An 18,778-nucleotide genomic window follows, 5' to 3' on the forward strand; every position below is an offset into this window, starting at 1 on the left:
TTTTGTCTCCAGGAAATTTCCTCAAGAGAAGCCAACTATTCTATGTCTCCTTTGGGTTGAATACGACGAACCTGTTCCTCATTCGATAGACCCAGCAACTCCTCTTTTACATCTAAACCCATCAGTTCAGTCAGCAAATTTTTCTTTCTAAAAGCCAAGTCACCAAACTCCTCCCTGTCCCATTTTTTTAAATCTGCTTTCAAAGCCTTCAATTTTTTAGCCAAAATAAAACCTGGTAAACCCACAAAACTGTACCCATTCCACCATTGCTGAACTCTATCAACGAAATCCTCAATTTTCAACCATATATTTTCAAATTTAAAGGCACTACGACCACGTCGAATAGCGCCAGCTTCCAACAAAAGAGGGCAATGGTCAGAAATAACACGAGGAAGCACCCTTTGGGAAATATTCTCAAAATGATCCACCCAATCTAGGGAAACCAAAGCTCTGTCAATTCTAGACATAGAGGGAAGGCTAGAATCTTTAAACCAAGTGAAGGAAGCACCCTCTAAAGGTAAATCCACTAAAGAATTACTCTATAAAGTCTAGAAATGCAAACATAGCAGGGCTAAACGACTCACAGCCAAGCCTTTCACTTGGGTACCTAATGATATTGAAATCACCTACTAAGCACCGTGCCATGGGCCATCTGGCACACAACAATGACAACTCCTCCCACAAAGTAATCCGCTGACCATCCTCACTGGGGCCATACAGACTTAGATTTATATATGTAAATAAAGTAAATTAAGGATAATTAGGCATTGCTTGGCCCCACGAACTATGTAAGTGTTATGGTAATAATTAGTCTAAGCAATGCTTATCTCAATTCAAAGGCATCTTCTAGGAAAATTGACTGAAAATGAGAGCCAGGAGAAAAGAACCTTCATAGGATAAGAGAGCAGCTTTGATACATCAACAATGTTTACCAAACACCCTTTTGTTCTTTAAATGTGACTTCTTTTCCTCAACTAGGGGAATTCATTCATACTAGTATTAGTCCATTGGTTTCTAATGAGAACGTATAATTTAGCTTATTAATATCACATGATTCCTACTAGTCCCTTGGTATCTACTGAGAACGTATAAAAGCTTTCCTGTTTTGATGGTTGGTTACGTATTGTCCAGAACATGATTTCTTCTGCTTTCTAAAACACCAGCAAAAAGCATTTTCTTGCCATTTTTTGTTCTTTCAGTCTTCTTTGTAGTCTCTTTGGCAATTCTAATCAAACATATGGTGGGCAATCCATTAACTAATAATTAATTAATAGAAATTATAATGTTTGTAGTGGCATGCATATACTGTTTTTGCACTTTGAAAATTTTTGAACAACAAACTCTAGGCAACAAGATTGCATATTTTACCCTTCAATTGCACTTGCCTTCTTGTCTCCTAGCCATGTGACTGTTTCTTCTCACGAACTAGTCCAATAATCTTCGATTATGGGAGCAACTAGCACAAATAAGTAAACACAAATCACTGAATCAAAATGACCCTAGTCACTGTTTGTTTTATACAACTCAGAAGTTTTTAATTCCTGATTTTTGTTTTTGGATTAAATGAGTTTCTTAAGGAAGAGATATGATTCTCAAATAATAAAAACATTGAGGTGGAGGTGGAGGTCACGCTGAATATAACCTGGCTGTTATGATACAATCGAAACCAAAGGTGGGTGGGTGAAGCTTTGAAATAGCAGTGAATTTGGCGCATACGTCCTCTAATTATGCTATGGAATTTATGGAAGCTCAAAAAAATAATTAGACGAGAAGGCCTAATGAAGAGTGTAGATGGAGACCTCCTGTAGGTATGTATTATAAGGTAAATTTGGCTCTCAAGGAATCGCAGAACAATGCCTATAAATAAATATAAAAAAAATAAAAAATTGCAGAACAGCATATGGTATGGTTTGAGGGTAGTTCATAATAGTGGAAACCAATGTATAGGAGCTATGTGTGCAAAAAAAGCAGTAGGGAATGACCAAATTACATCATGAAATTGTTATGGTTGTTTGCAGTTGTTCCTATGAATGATTATTTGATTAAGTTTGTCTTTCATTATTTACTTTTAGGTTCGGTAAGGTTTTGGGACAAGTTGTTCACTTATCAAAAAAAGGCCTGAGAAGAGTTGTAGACTTTGTTGGACAAGTTGTTCACTTCACGTATTTTATAACATGCTGTATCAACTTTTCAAGTATGAATAATTCATTACAGTAAAGAGTTTTCACTTTTTAATTTTTTTTTTTACAATTATTATTGCAATTATGATAGTTCATGTAAAATTAGAATACTTATATGTATAAATTATACTTTCATAGAAATTTTGCCAGTGCATCGCACGGGTTAGCAATCAGTAGTAATATATATTATACAAAACTAAAACATGTTCCTTTTGAATACATTATGCTTCCCTAGACAGTTTCATAAATATCCTTTCATAGTGGTTCAAAACATAAGGAAGGCATTTGATAAAACTTGTACAATCTCATTTGTTTTCAAGCTGATGCAATGGCAATTCTTTTAAAAACACAAAACATGAATATCATTGCATATCCACAAGCTTATTCATAACATACGATAAAGTATTTAATAAACATGCTGACTTCATTCGTTTTCATAAGAAATGTGAGGGATTTTATCCAAGGATATCCACAGTTTACTTATAAGGAAAGCAAGAACGTTTGAATAGCTTTGTACAATAACATTCGTATAAGGAATTATCATAAATGGTCTTATCAAAACATTTTATGCGAGATTAAACTTGAAAACTAAAAACATGAACCACTAAAGGCTCAAATCACTATCCATTACCTGAAGTTAGCAGAGCCAAGAGTCTCAGAGCTGGAAAGGAATCACCGACCACCGAGAACGTCGCCTAAACCACAATTACAACGTGTCACTCACATGCTCCATTCTAACTCATTAAATCAGAAACCCCGACTCACTCAAACCTTACTGAACCCTAGGACTCCCTAGAGCCCTATCCCATGCATATGAGAATCCCAAAACATAGCCATGCCACAACACGCATTCATAGGGTAACCCACAATACAGCGAAACAAATATTAACAACATATTTAACTATTACACCAACTCTTGAATTAAAGTTATCATGTGCTTGTAGCCAACATTTAGAAGTCATTAAAGCACGTGACCACATCAGCTAAGTTGTCAATACATCACTCATATAACAATGAGCTCAGGAATACATCCTTTATCATGTCTTATACAGGTGCAAGTTACTGAGTGCCATTTACAAATAGTTAGGTATAGCAAGCCAGAACTTAATCCTACATCAATAATTTAAAGACATAAAGACGTACAGCATAGTATTGACATTAGAAAGGTTAACTTCAGCTAGCAGCTAAGATGTACGGTACAGATACAGGTATGGATATGATACAGGTAAGAGTACGAAGATACCACATTTCTTGAAAAATTACCTAGGATACGATATGTCGGGCATACGTGTATTAATTTCTTAATTATTAAATATATTTTTATATACTATTAAGCACATATCAATTTAAGAGCAATAATAAATAATAAAATGATGAATCCATGTCCTTTAAATGATGTTTAGAATACAAATCAAAATCCAAAAGACTAAATAAAAGATAACTAGATAAACGTAAGCGTTTACCATTGAAACCAATATATAAAAAATATAAATAAAAATTATTACAAGTTTAGGCTATCATTCACTATTGGGGGTTGGATTACAACGGTATCCAAGCCATATTACAGGCAAAAATTGGAAATCTTGGCTTCTTCAAACAAAAAAAACCTAGGTACGTTTATATATATATCCAGAATGATACTAGTAAAAGACATATTGGATATGGTTATGCAAGGAAAATGGAGTATCCGTGCATCCTAGGCTAGCAACCATTACTTCAATATGTAGGACTAAATCATCAAACTGTAGCACTCAAGTCAAAATGTAGTAGTATTCATGTATCCGTGCATACTAATACGAGACATATCAGATATGGATACGTGAGCAAAATACCAAAAACGGAGATGGTGAAAGAGAGACTAAAATCATCAAAAAAAATGTAGTACTCAGGTCACTACATCAAGGAAGATAAATTGGTATGTGGCCGGTTAAAGCTCACCAACAACATTTATATAACTAAAAACAACAAAACTCCTTTAGCTATATATATCTGTAACTTATACCACCAACAACTATAAATTAACAAAAGTAAGCATATAAATCTTTTACGACTAACTAGCCACACATAGACATACAAGTATACCCATTTCTTTTTGGGGTTAGTACATTTTACTATTCTAAACCATCCTTTAAATTACACTTTACACTTAAAACTTTTAAAATGGACAATTAGCACCCTAAACTATAACCCACAACAGACTTTATACCCGGTAGTCAATTTTGCATTTATCTTAGACTGAAAACCAAAGTTTAGAGTGCAAAGTGTAACTAGCTAGGAATATAGTTTAGAGTGATAAAGTGAAAATTTTCATTTATTTTTAAGGGATTGAGAAGAGGGGCAAATGAGTCTTTTCACATGTTATATTTTTCCATCCATGTTAACAACCAAACTAACGAAGGGGTGTAAAGTAAACACGTGTTATAGTTTAGAGTGGTAATCATGTATTCTAAAAGTTTAAGGTACAAAGTGTAATCAAGAATATAGTTTAAGGTGGTAAAACGTAATTTACCCTATCTTTTAAATACCACTATCACTTATTATGAATGCTTAAAAAAATTAAAATCCCCATTTTACCATATCAATAATTCTTCAACTAATTCCAAGCAATTACCCACAACCAAATTTCAAAGGCTAAGGTAAAACAAGCACGTGGAAATCAATAATTTTTCAACTGTCGTGTACCTTTGGAGGTCAGTTCATATACAACTACAATTAAACAATTTTTTATTTTTTGATTAGTCACAATTAAACAATTTCTAGCTCTTTATACTTGAACTTAGGTCTTAAGTCTTAACTAACATTATCTCGCATCATTATTTAAGCCTCCATAGAGATGGAAGGTAATTCACCTCAAATAAAGGTTGTCCCGGAGAGAGATTTTCCTTTCAAAATTTTGACGTTCATTGGAAATGGTTGCTTCAAGTACTAAAACCATGAGTCGGGTGGTAAGTATTTTGGGCTGTGGTTTGTTCGGTATAACTACCAGTTGACCCATACAACTTCTCTCAATTTATTCTTAACCCAAGCACTCACAAAATTGCACACACAACCTTATGCATTTAACATATATAAATATATATATATATATATATATATATATATATATATGTATGTATGTATGTATGTATGTGTTTCTCAAAAAAAAGATACTTAGCGTTGTTGAGTCGTCTCACATTGATAAAGTGTGATATTGAGAAGGGGTTTATCGCTTGTTCCATGACACTAACTGCCTTGGTGTTGGCGTGTAAGTGTATTCTTTTATCTCATCTCCTTCTCTATATATGGGTGAGTTTGGTTCAGCTTTTTGAAATTGAACTTTTCGAAAAAGTGGGGTTTTCAAAAAGTGCAGTATAAAACTGAGCTTTTTGAAAAAACTGAGTGTTCAGTAAAAACTGTTAAAAAGTACTTTTTGAAAAAGTTGAGTGTTTGGCTAGCACTTATAAAAGTGAAGGTTTGAGTTGTAAATTACCAAAAATGACAATATATATATATATATAAGAGAATTCTTTGTTTTAATTATCTCTCTTAATGTAAGTTATGGACACAAAATTTTTAAAAAAATTTCACAATAAAGTCTATATGACAAGTTGTTAATGGTAGATAAAAAAATAATAATGTCACTAGTATGTCTCAATGAGAACCAATAACAACTTACTGTACAAAATTTATTATGAAATTGTTATAAAAATAGTGTCAACAACACTATTTTTTTAAAAAGAAAATAGCACTAATTTAAAAAGTCTAAAAATACAATAAAATGTGACAATATTTTCACAATACTATTTGTTCTTAGTTATGGTCAATCCTAGTCTAATAAAAGATTTGATAACTCAACTGATTTGAAACTTTTTTTGTGATAATTTGTTGTGTCCTAACGCAATTGTAATTTTCATTTTATAAAATTCCTATGGACACGTATCCCACTCTACCTTTTACTTTTATTTTTATTTTTTTTTACTTCTCTTCTTTTATTCTCAACCATACGTTTCCTTTCAACCTTATCTTCTTCTACCTTTATATTCTCCCATCCACTATTATCTTCTCTCTGCTTCTCATTTCTCTAATTTCATCCATCAGCTTCCGAGAACCAAACCGAACTCCTCTCAAATTTGTCATCCAACCTCATGCATGCCAATTAAAAATCAATTAAGGTGAGTTAATTTTCCTCCACACACTTCTTCACAGTTTGTCTTCTTTCAAGTTTCAACACCTCTCTCTCTCTCTCTCTCTCTCTCTGTTTCACATCCTCTAAACTATTACTTCATCAAAGGGGAGAGAGTGAGAACTGACCCAAAGAAAATGCCGCTAGGTGAAAGGTGAGGGGACAAGGAATCCCGCTTCTGCGGCGTAGAGATGGAGTTCAACAATGACATGCCTCTGCTCTTGTCTCACAATCTCTCTTCCGCTGGCTTCGGCTTCGTCGTCGCTACTCTAGTTTGTATAATCGCCCATAGAGACGGAGTTCAAACTATTACTGCAAGGGATTGATTTTTTTTTTTTTTTTCCTTAGCTGATTTAGGAACTGTTATATATATATATATATATATATATATATATATATATATATATATATATATATATATATTTTTTTTTTTTTTTTTTTTTGTTTGAATTTGGAAATTTGTTATTGAATTGAACCTGGGCTAGACGCTCTTTTTTTGCGGTCTTTGTAGCAATTAATTTATCAAGGGTTCTGGGGCTGCAAATGACGATTTGAAATGTGAAGGGTAATTTGGTAACCGAACACAGAGTCTAACGGTTATATTAATGAACGCATATGGCCTTTTGGAAAGAGAAAACATTAGGTCCGGAGCTGGCGTAAAACCAGTGTTTTACGCCAGCCAATCAGACCACGCCGTGTCAGATTCACTTAAGTCAACAATATAAGCTAAAAAAAAAAAACACATTTCACTCTCAGCTCACACGCTCACAGCTTTTCCTTCACGCCATTCCTCTCTTCTCATCTCTTCCTTCACGCCGAACCTCTACCACCGCCACGCACCGCCACACAGATCGATGTTCTCCTCTCTTCCTTCACGCCGAACCTCCACCACCACCACATAGATCGCCCACCGGAGCTCACCGCCACAGATTTCGCTGGAGCTGTGCATGGAGCTTGGAAACATACCGGAGCCGCCGTGAGCCACGATCCAAAGGTTTGTTTTTGATGATTCTCTTTTCCCTTTTCGCCAATTTAGATTTCAAACACAGCCTGACTAAATGATGGGAATTTTTTTGGTTTTGTGTGAAGATTTTTGTGGGTTTTGGTGTGATATATGTATTGGATAGTGAGGAGTAGAAAGTGGGGTTGTGATAAGAGAGGGTTCTGCTGTGGTTTTGATTAGAAATTCTAAGCTGGGTTTTGGGTTTTTCTTCTTCTTAGTAAAGTATGGACCTGAATGATAAACCCAGAAGGTTGTACAAAGTTTGGAAGGGAAGTAATGTGAGTTTCTCTGCCTCTCTCCATGTCTTGTCAATTGGTTTTGCTCTTCGTGTTATGCTAATTTTCAGTTCATTAACTGAATTGGGTTTCTTAAATTTTCTTTTCTCTTTTGAATGACTATAATAAAATTGTGATAACTTCACCAATTGTAATTTCTTTGTATTGGGGTCCACTGTTGTTCATTGTTTGGTTGGTGATTATTTGATTTTAGATATGTCTATTGCTATTTTTTTGATTGAGATGATTGATCCTCTATTATCAATAACTGGAAATTGTACAATTGCACTAGTTAGGAAGCTCTACTAATGTGGTTAGAGGCAACAAAAATGAAAGAATTAAAGCTGATTGTGGGAGTTTTCTTTTGCGGGTCTATTCAGTTAGTTTAGTATTCTGTTGGATTTTATATCATCATACCACACTACTAAAAGTGTGAGGAAAAGAGGTTAAATTTTCAATTGCAGCCAACTAAAATATTCTCTAAGATGGGTGAGGTTTGGAAAGAAGGTTATGTCTAAAAAAACAAATATATTATAAACTTATTTTCTCATCACTTTCTCTTTTTGAAAGAACTAAACTATAATATAATTCCATTCATTTCCTCATTTTATTCTCTCTTGTAGAATGCAAACCAAATGGGAATTTAGAAATGTATTTCATTGTCTTTAGTTTCTCTCAAATTTCTTTTTATAAAAAAAATAATGAAACATAATATAATTTTTTTTTTCTGTTCTTTTACTAACTTGGCTTTTTTACTGTAAAATTTGAACCATATGGAGTGGAAATGAGTTTTCAATTTTGGTTCAAGTCAACTCAGCCACTTCACTTTAGTTTCATGTTAATGAGGCTAGTGTTTCTTTTTATGTTTTCATTTCCTTCCTTTCCCCTTTTTAGGGGGAAAGAGGGTTGCTTATCTAATTTGTCTAGTTTCTTATATTATGGGGTAAATTAAACAGGATGACAATTTTGGTTCCACATTTCTTGCTTTAGGAAAATGAAATTTAATGCTTCGTTGATTAATGTTAATTTCTTCTGTACTGTGCATGGTACTGTTTAATATTTTCTCTCTAGTAACTAAAATTTCAATTGGTGTGTCATTCATAAGAAATTCTGTGTTTTTATGGAGAGCATGCTCCAACTGCCTCCCAACTAAGGAAAATCTTCATCGGTGTCGAGTAAGGGTGGAGACGAGGTGTGAGATTTGCAGTCACCAATCTGAAACTGTAAGTCATATCCGGTGGGAGTGCCCATTTGCACAAAACGTGTGGGCTTTATTCAAAGGTTGAACACAAAAATGCAGCAACAGAGCCTTCAATTTCTTACTACTGTTCCAACAGATGCAGATGAAACTGAGCTAGCAGGAATTAGAGAAGTGGGTCGTTACAGCATGGGCAATATGGAATGCTAGGAATAAATTTTATTTCGAACATTTCCAAACTCATCCAAAGGTGATCCTCGACTTGGCGAATGGCTTGTGTGAAGAATACCAACGTCTTATGGATAGGCACTGAGTGACTTGATGTGCCATCCTCTTGAGCTGATGTACTCTTTCTTTTTTCTTTTTGTACTACCATTTACTTGAGCCCTGTCTTGGATTGGGCCTTGTTTGTATATTGTTTCTACATTAATGAAAGATTTCTTTCATTTTGAACTCAAAAAAAAAAATTTGAAAAAAAAAACTAATTATGATTAATATTACGATTGTTAGTAAGAACTATAATGAGCAAAATTTGATACATGGTTAGCTCCAAAATAGTTGGTAAATACATATGGTTTTAGGTTCATAACAAGCAAAAGATGGTAATAGAAATAATCATCCTTATTGGCTTATTGGCTTTATGAATAATGAATGTGACCATTGGCTTTATGCCGTGTTTCAATAGTCTTGAGATACTATACTAGTTTTTTCCCCTTATTGGCTTATTGCAAGGCTTATAAACTTAAAAGAGTAAAAATAACATCTTAGGCTCTACAGACATGTCATGGATTATTTTTATAAGAGTTTCTCATTAAGAATACATTCACCTGAAATAAAACCTGTCACAATTTTTTCTATAAGATTTTCTAATTGAGAATACATTCACCTGAATTAAAACTTGTCACAATTTTTTCTATAAGAGTTTCTAATTGAGAAATCATTCACCTGAAATAAAACCTGTCACAATTCAATTCATAAAAGATCATATGATTGACCATACATCTTGAAATAAAATGTCACAATTCTTTTGGGAAATTTCTATTTGAGAATACATTCATCTAGAATAAAATCTGTCATAGTTCAATATACAAAAAGGAGGACCCTACGTTAGGAATACAAAAAAGAAAATTGTTCTATGTCTATCCACCACAATTTAAACATTATATAACAAAAAAATATTTGCTTCCCAATCCATTCTCTTGGACACAAAACTTGTTTGTACATCAACTTCCTTGGAATTGTTGTAATGAATTCTGCATAAAAGAATGTACAACAAAATACAAAAAATAAAATTGGAATGAACACAGTTAAAAAAAAAATTCAATATATTTGCAGCTTAGTTCACCCACAGAATGCTGCAGCTCAATGATCTCAAGCTGAGATGCCTTGACAATCTTCTCCAATGCACCAGCCTGTGTAAAGCAAATAAATATCTCAGCAAAGGAAAAATAGGGTTCGGAAAACATAACAAAACCTTAAACACATGGTATTCATTAGCAGATAATAGAAACTATGGTCAAAATTTTCATTGGCAGATAATACTCTCCTAGGTATCAAATCAGCTATTACACTTCATTTTTATCAATGTTCTATATCTGCAGAACATTTTTTTAAGTGGACAGTCTAAAATATGAGTACATTAACAGGCTATGAATTTTGGTGCCAACATTCATATAAAAGTTCTTATTAATAAAACACTGTAATTTCCACTCATTGGTAAGTGAAGAAAAGATAGAGAAAGCATGCCTTTGCCATGACAGACACAAAAGCTCCAGCAACCCAACATACACATATCAATATTGCACCAAGTAAAACCCACATACACATATGCATATACATACAAAAAAAAACTCCAGCAACCCAACATAAACTTCAAAAACCAAAATTTACCCAGTTCAAACCACAACAAAAGAAATCAGAAAAAACACAATATCAATCTTATAAGCATAATACAGCCATAGACAAAAACCCACTTGTGAAAAAGTAAAACAAATTTTGAAACTTTCAACACAATTGTCAACTTCTTCACAGCAAGTTCCAATTCAGCATTCAATTATCATTTACAAACTCAATCCCATCACATTGTACATCTAAAGCCAATTTATCTAACAGTCAATCTAACTTAATCAAATCAATCAAACATCCCTCATTTAAAAACCAAACAAACCCCAGATCATATCAAAACCCAACACAGCATCTTTCATTAGAACAATACAAGATATGAACATACACTCACCCTCCGTTCTCATCAAAAAGGAAATGCTCAAAATTAGCATAACACGAAGAGCAAAACCAATTGACAACATAGAGAGAGGCAAAGAAATTCACATTACTTCCCTTCCAAACTTTGTACAGCCTTCTGGGTTTATCATTCAGGTCCATACTTTACTAAGAAGAAGAAAAACCCAGAACCCAGCTTAGAATTTCTAATCAAAACCACAGCAGAACCCTCTCTTATCACAACCCCACTTTCTACTCCTCACTATCCAATACATATATCACACCAAAACCCACAAAAATCTTCACACAAAACCAAAAAAATTCCCATAATTTAGTCAGGCTGTGTTCGAAATCCAAATTGGTGAAAAGGGAAAAGAGAATCATCAAAAACAAACCTTTGGATCGTGGCTCATGGCGGCTCCGGTATGTTTCCAAGCTCCACGCACAGCTCCGGCGAAATCTGTGGCGATGAGCTCTGGTGGGCAATTTGTGTGGCGGTGGTGGAGGTTCGGCGTGAAGGAAGAGAGGAGAACAGCGATCTGTGTGGTGGTAGTGGAGGTTCGGCGTGAAGGAAGAGATGAGAACACTGATCTGTGTGGCGGTGCATGGCGGTGGTAGAGGTTCGGTGTGAAGGAAGAGATGAGAAGAGAGGAATGGCGTGAAGGAAAAGCTGTGAGCGTGTGAGCTGAGAGTGAAATGTGTTTTTTTTTTTTAGCTTATATTGTTGACTTAAGTGAATCTGACGTGGCGTGGTCTGATTGGCTGGCGTAAAACACTGGTTTTACGCCAGCTCCGGACCTAATGTTTTCTCTTTTGGAAAAGGCTACGAAGAGAAGCTTTCTGAGAACTCGCATTCCCCTTCACATATCAAAAGCTGCGTTTTGAAACTTCACCAAACGCTTATGTTAGTTTTTTGGTTTCAAATAGTACTTTTTGGTATAGGAAAGTGCAAACAAACGGGAACTATGCGTGTGTTTCTCAAAAAAAAAAAAAAAAAAACATATTCGAAAAGGCCATAATTTATCCATTTAGATTTTAGACATTAATCATATTACTATATCTAGGTTAAAGCATAGTAATTAGTTATACTCTCTCTCTCTCTCTCTCTCTCTCTCTCTATATATATATATATATATATCATACAATCATTCATTAATAATATAATTAGGGTAAGTGGATAACATGTGTCACCTCTTGGTGGTGTGTTAGCACTTAGCAGTGGTGTTCCAAATGTCCCACGTGCACGAGAGCTTATAAAGTGGATTCCAAGTGTGCCCACTTAATTGTCCCCAATGGAGGTGAATGTCACATAGTTTACGCTCCCATACATATACAACACTTAAATATCTATATATTAAAGGTATTGTCTATAGTAAATTTATATAAAACATAGTTACCCGTTGCTTATATACCTACCATATGGAACTCAACTAAGTATGTTGCTCAAGGAATTGACATTTAAATTAACTTCATCTTACATTAACTAGTTATTAAAGGGGTTTTACATGGTGCAGGGCCCCACAAATGTCTCAAAACCGAACCCCCTAAGGCACGATTTTCTTTCATCCTGAGGGAATATGCATCATGATATTAGTTTTCTAAGAAGCCAATAACAAATGGGCAAAACCCAAAAAGGAAACGATGAATACTAATATATAACAATAGAATACAACGAATACAATCACAGTACAAAATGGATAGGCAAACAGCAATGTAAAACAACCATGCAATCAATGGAACATAGCTAGTAGCACATGAGCGAAACCTGCAAAAGGACGTGATTAATACAAATGTATAACAATAACGTACAGCATATGCAATTACAGTACAAAATCAATTTTCATGACATGCAAATAGCAAGAAAAGCGTCCGCGAAGTTACTAATTCTTGCATCCCTGGATGAATTTGGCAGAATATCTCATTCTCAACTGTTTCCCAATTGGTGCTACCTCAGTTGTCATCATGTGCATTTTCTGTCTTGTAGTCATATCTCAATGCCTTGATTTCAGCTTATTACTAGTGTTGCACAGTATTGAATGTTTGCTACATAGACAACGTTGTAAAAGTATTACTCTGCAAGCAAGCCCATTTAAAACCTTCGACACAACTAATTACATACTACATGGCCACTATTTAAGCATTTACAAAAAGATTTCACGAAGAAAGATGCAGTAATATTTTCATCATCTAACCATCTACACCATTCTCAATTAAATTAGATACTAATCAGCCAATTTTACCTTGGGAAGATACATGTCCAAAACATGGCCAAACTGACTAAGATGCAACCCAACATTATCAACAGTAACTTCAATTAGAATAAGTGTGTTTGTTTCCGCTTTTTAAGCCCCAATATGCGCTTTTGTAAAAAGTAAACACTATTTATGCATTTAATGAGTTATAAAAGTTGACTTTAATATTTATGCGCGTTTCTTTGCTCTTCACATAACGCGTATAAATATTATAGGCGTTTTCAAACCAATTTGGAAAAGTGAACTGCGCGTTAACAAAGTATCCGTTGGACCACACCCCACTTTACGAAATTGCCCTTCTTTACCCTTTCTTACTTTACCCATCTTTCTCTCTTTTTCTCACGCATTCCTCGTAGAGCCTCTCATCTCTCATCTCTCTGTTTTGCCCTCTCTCAAGACTAATCACACTAGCCTCTCTTCTCTCTGCTCTGCGCTCTCCGTCCGTGGTAAGTCTCTCTTCGTCTTCTTCTTCTTCCTTCTTTGTCTTCTTCTTCTTTCTTCGTCTTCTTCAACACATGTTTCTGTATTTTTTTTTTTTAATTTTAATTTATGTCTAAACTGATTTGAGAAATTTGTTGGAAAATTTATGGAAAAAAAAATATTAATAAAAAAAAATTGAAAACCTGTATTTTCAAGGAAAAAGAACCAGTTGTAGCGGCGGAGAATTTTTCGTCGATGTTGATGGAGAGATCGGAGTGCGTGAGCGATGGAGGGAGGTGCCATACCACCACCTTCGTCTTCTTCGATGGCTCTTTCATCGATTTCATCCTCAAATCTCTCTCTCTCTCTCTCTCTCCCTGTTTTCATTTTTCTCTGTGTTTGTGTTTTGGAGCGTTGTATTTGTGTTTGGGTGAGGAAGAAGACCTAAAGAAGAGAAGAGACAAAAACACTAGTGGAGGAAAAGTAAAGTAAAGATTTTTTATTTGAATGAGAGAATAAACGGGACACGTGGAGTTAATGTAGGGAAATTTATTAAATAAAAATTACAATTAAGTTAAAACCCAACAAATTTTCATAACAGTTGAGATATCAAATATTTCATATGTCAAAATAAAATAAAATTAATTAATAAAATATTAGACTGGGATTGACCGCAACTAAAACAAAGAGTATTGTAAAAATATTGTAATATTTTATTATATCTTTAAACTTTTTAAATTAGTATTATTTTTTTACGAAAAAAAATAGTGTTATTAACAGAATATTTTTATAACAATTTCATAATAAAGTTTACATAGTAAGTTGTTATTAGTTTTCATCTAAACCTACTAGTGACATTTTTTTTTCCTACCATTAACAACTTGTCATAATATTTATGCGCATTTCTCTGCTCTTCACATAACGTGCATAAAAATTATAAACTTCTTCAGACCATTTTGAAAAAGTGGGCTGCACATTAACAAGGTATCCGTTGGACCACATGTGATTTTACGAAATTGCCCTTACTTTACCCTTCACTTAAAACTTATCTTCTTCCCTTTATACACAAACACAAACACACCCACATATACGCACAAAACCTGCAAGAACACCACCACCAGAACGCAAATCCCACCATCCACCCAACACCGTTCAACCATCACCACCCAACCACCACCACCACCACCAAAACCTGTTAAAACAACAGAAACCCAAAATATAACGAAAATCAAACATGATCTACCCAAAATCCACAAAAAATTAACTTAAAATAAAACCATCAACTGAAAACCCATAACCCAAACTCAAAATCAAAATCAGAATACATACTAAATGGTAGCAGGACACTTGAAATCAGATGAGAGAGATTCAACCATGCAAGCTCTGACAGAAAGGAAGAAAAAAAAGGGAAGAAAACTTGTAGGTAAAGTGGCAAGAGAAAGGAGAGAAAGGAAGAAAAAAAAAGTAAGAGGAAGAAAGAGAGCTGGGAGTAGAATGTTCTGAAGTGTGAAGAAGTGGAAGGGAAAAAGAGAGGAAAAAAAAATCTTAAAAGATTAAGGGTATGTGGGTGAAAGAAAAAAGAGGGGAAAAAAGGGGGAAAAAAATGCCGTGTAGAGGATAAAAAGAGGGGAAAAAAAAAGAAGGAAAAAAGAAAAAGAAAATGTTATCACAATATTTTCACAATAAATTTTAAGTAATAAATTATTATTAGCTAATATTAGTGAGAAAAAAATAATTTTAATAGTACGTTAAAATTAAAATCAGTATAAATTTTTATCACAATATTTTCACAATAAATCTTAAGTGGTAGGTTATTATTAGCTAATATTGGTGAGAAAAATAAAATTTTAAAAAGAGAAAAAAATAATTTTAATAATACGTTAAAATTAAAATCAGTATTAATTTTCATCACAATATTTTCACAATAAATCTAAGTGATAGGTTATTATCAGTTAATATTGGTAAGAAAAAAAAAAATTTAGAAAGAAAAAAATTGATTAAGTATAATGAAGTAGTTGATTTAAGTATGAAACAAACTCATTTATATTTACATTGCCCTTTTTGGTAACTTACCACTCAAATCACTACTTTTATAAGTGTTAGCCAAACACTCAGTTTTTTCAAAAAGTACTTTTTAACAGTTTTTACCAAACACTCAGCTTTTTCAAAAAATACTTTTTCATACTGCACTTTTTGAAAACCCCACTTTTTCAAACTCACCCTAAATCCTATGAAAGCCCTCTTTCCCCATGCTGAAGCTGCTGAACTCATCAAAGGCTTAACAGCACAGTCGTAAGCAGAAGCAGAACCAATCACTATTTCTGGTGGCAAGTCCTCTTTTCCTCCAGAAGACAATAGTCAATTCACTGGCATCTGCCCAGTTACATGAGCATGATCTGCAGTGTCAACAGCAATCTACAAAGATGAGAATATATTTGTATAACATCGAAAATATTTTCTAATTTAGAACAAGGACATCCATAATGAGTGCAGGACCGTAGGTAGAACTATTCAATGCCCAGAAAAAGAGCAACAAACCAGAAAACGCAAAGTTGCTTGGAAAATTCAATATAGTCATAGCATCTCTATGCAAGAAAGTTTAATTATCTGTTTCATTCACTGAGGTTTGTTCAATAAACCACCAAAGAACCAATACATTAAGAATATTTAAAACTGTGGTTTTACTAGCATTAAGGCTTTTTTTGTTGTTGATAAATAAACAAAATCATTGTTTAAGTTAAAGAAAAATAAAGTATACATAAGGGCTCATACAAATCTTGAGAATATATTTTACAGTGAGGTTGAGATCCAGGGAACATTATAAATCATGCACATGAGATCTATCAACAAATTCCAAATTGGAACATTGTCCCCAAAAAATTTCTGTGGATACTAGCAGTGTTTCCCAATCTCAAACAGATCATATGTACAAGCAGTATGCTTCTCTCATTTGTTACTGACCACTTAAAATGATGTGAAGTGCTGGCAAGCAATCACATATTCTAATTTACTTATAATAAAAAATCACATATTCTAATTTCATTTCTGTATGTGGCAATCTAATTCAACTATAACCTACAAAGTACAAACAACAATGAACCTCTTCAGTTTTCAATGTTTAAAGATGTTTATCCAAAAGAATAGAAAATATATACATAATACATACTGGTAATTTTTTTTTTTTTTTTTTTTTTGAGAAACATATTGGCAATGTTAAACTATCCATTTCTGAAAAGGCATTATTCCCCATTTTGCAATAAAAGTTTCCATGTTTATAAAATTTTTAAATTTCAGTTTTCAATAATCAACACCTGCAACAGTGCAACCTACCAATAATTAAACAGTATGGCAGTGTTAGAGTCAATATGACTGGCCAAAAACCACATATGATATAAAATCAAATTGTGATGTCCTTAACAGGAGCACAGATCTAAAATCAAATCAAACAATTAAAAAAAAAATCATGTAGAACATTATTCAACTTCGGAAAATTTAGTTGACGGGAAAATTAAACAGAGCAAACACAAATTTCAGAAAAAATATACATATATACATACATACATAAATATATATATATATATATATATATATATATATATATAAAAGAAAGAATTCATAGTATAATCATGATTCTATTTATAAAATGCCAAACTCCCTTCCAAGGTGAACTTGAAGCATGTATAATCAGATAGCTGTGTCTTAAAATCTAGAATTACAATGAAAAATTGCATACATAGGCACTGAAAACCAATAGCCTAACCCCCTTATCACGGCCTGCACACCTACCACTTCAGCCAAGCCAAGGAGAACACCACTTCATTAGTGTGCAATGTACCAGCAATATAAACCACAAAAATTGTCTCCAACTTAAATACAACCAAAAACTAAACATCAAATTACAAAATCAAACATGATAAATCGTAGCTTACCTGCTCAACCAGAGCCATTGTATGGGCAAGAAAGATGCAAATGTTCTTCTGGGGATTCCTTATTGAGGGACTCAGCAGTACAGCAATGTAGGTCTTCCCACAACCTGCCCCAAATAAAAAATTATATCCTCCAAAGCTTTCTGGCATAGCTCCAACTGGTACCTTTAGAAAACAAATAAACAAAAAGACATAACCCACAATAAGCTTCTCCTATCTTCTTGGGAAAAAAATGCATTTTATGTAAAGGAAAGAAATTTCCAGCAGAGCCAAACATAACTGACTTGCTTGAGCCATGGTTATGTGTTCTGAAAACAAAGCATAAGAAAGCATAAGCCCAGCATTTTGTCACTCATCCAGTTTCTATGAAAATTTTAGAATAAGAAAACAAAATTTATATGTTTCAAAGGGAACCCACAAAGTTGAGAAGTCAAGAACTAATTTTCAAGTCACGCATTACAATTCCCAAATCTAAAACATCAAAACAAGATAGAATTCAAAGGCTTTGTACCTTTTCTACATTAATTTTCCTCAACTTTCCTAGCTGCCAAAGATAGAAATAGTCACATAAACAAAAACAAATGTTTAAAAATAAAAAAAATACCCTGTGTCTGATGTTGGTTTCTGAATGAAAATAAGATAATGAGAAGTTTCTAATTCCAAATTGTCAAGAATTGTCTGAATGCTCACGGACTAAAAAAGAAGTGCATAGATAACAAGTAAAACTAAATAAATAAAATAAGAGTCTGTGCTGAGTACAACAATAAAGATGATTCTAATCAGCAATAACATAATTAAAGATATTAAATTCTTAGAAGATAATCCATCTGCTACAAATGTCTTAAGAAAATAAATCAATAATACTAAACGAGAGCTTACTTGCCCTCTACACACTATCATCAGATATTCTAGACAAAATTTCATTTCTAAGATCAAATTGTTTAAATGAAAACAAAAAATAATGAACTTTAAGTTTCTTATATTGGGAATCAGAAAAACAAAAGGCCCTCCACTTCCAGGGCAAACTCAGCACAAAATCAAAAAAAAAAAAAAAAAAAAAAAAAAAAAAAAAAAAAAAAAAAAAAAAGAAGAAGAAGAAGAGAAAGAGAGGCAAATTTCCAGCTTTCTAATCACCAAACAGA

This window comes from Castanea sativa, chromosome 12, assembly GCF_040712315.1.
Source record: "Castanea sativa cultivar Marrone di Chiusa Pesio chromosome 12, ASM4071231v1".
Lineage (NCBI taxonomy): Eukaryota > Viridiplantae > Streptophyta > Magnoliopsida > Fagales > Fagaceae > Castanea > Castanea sativa.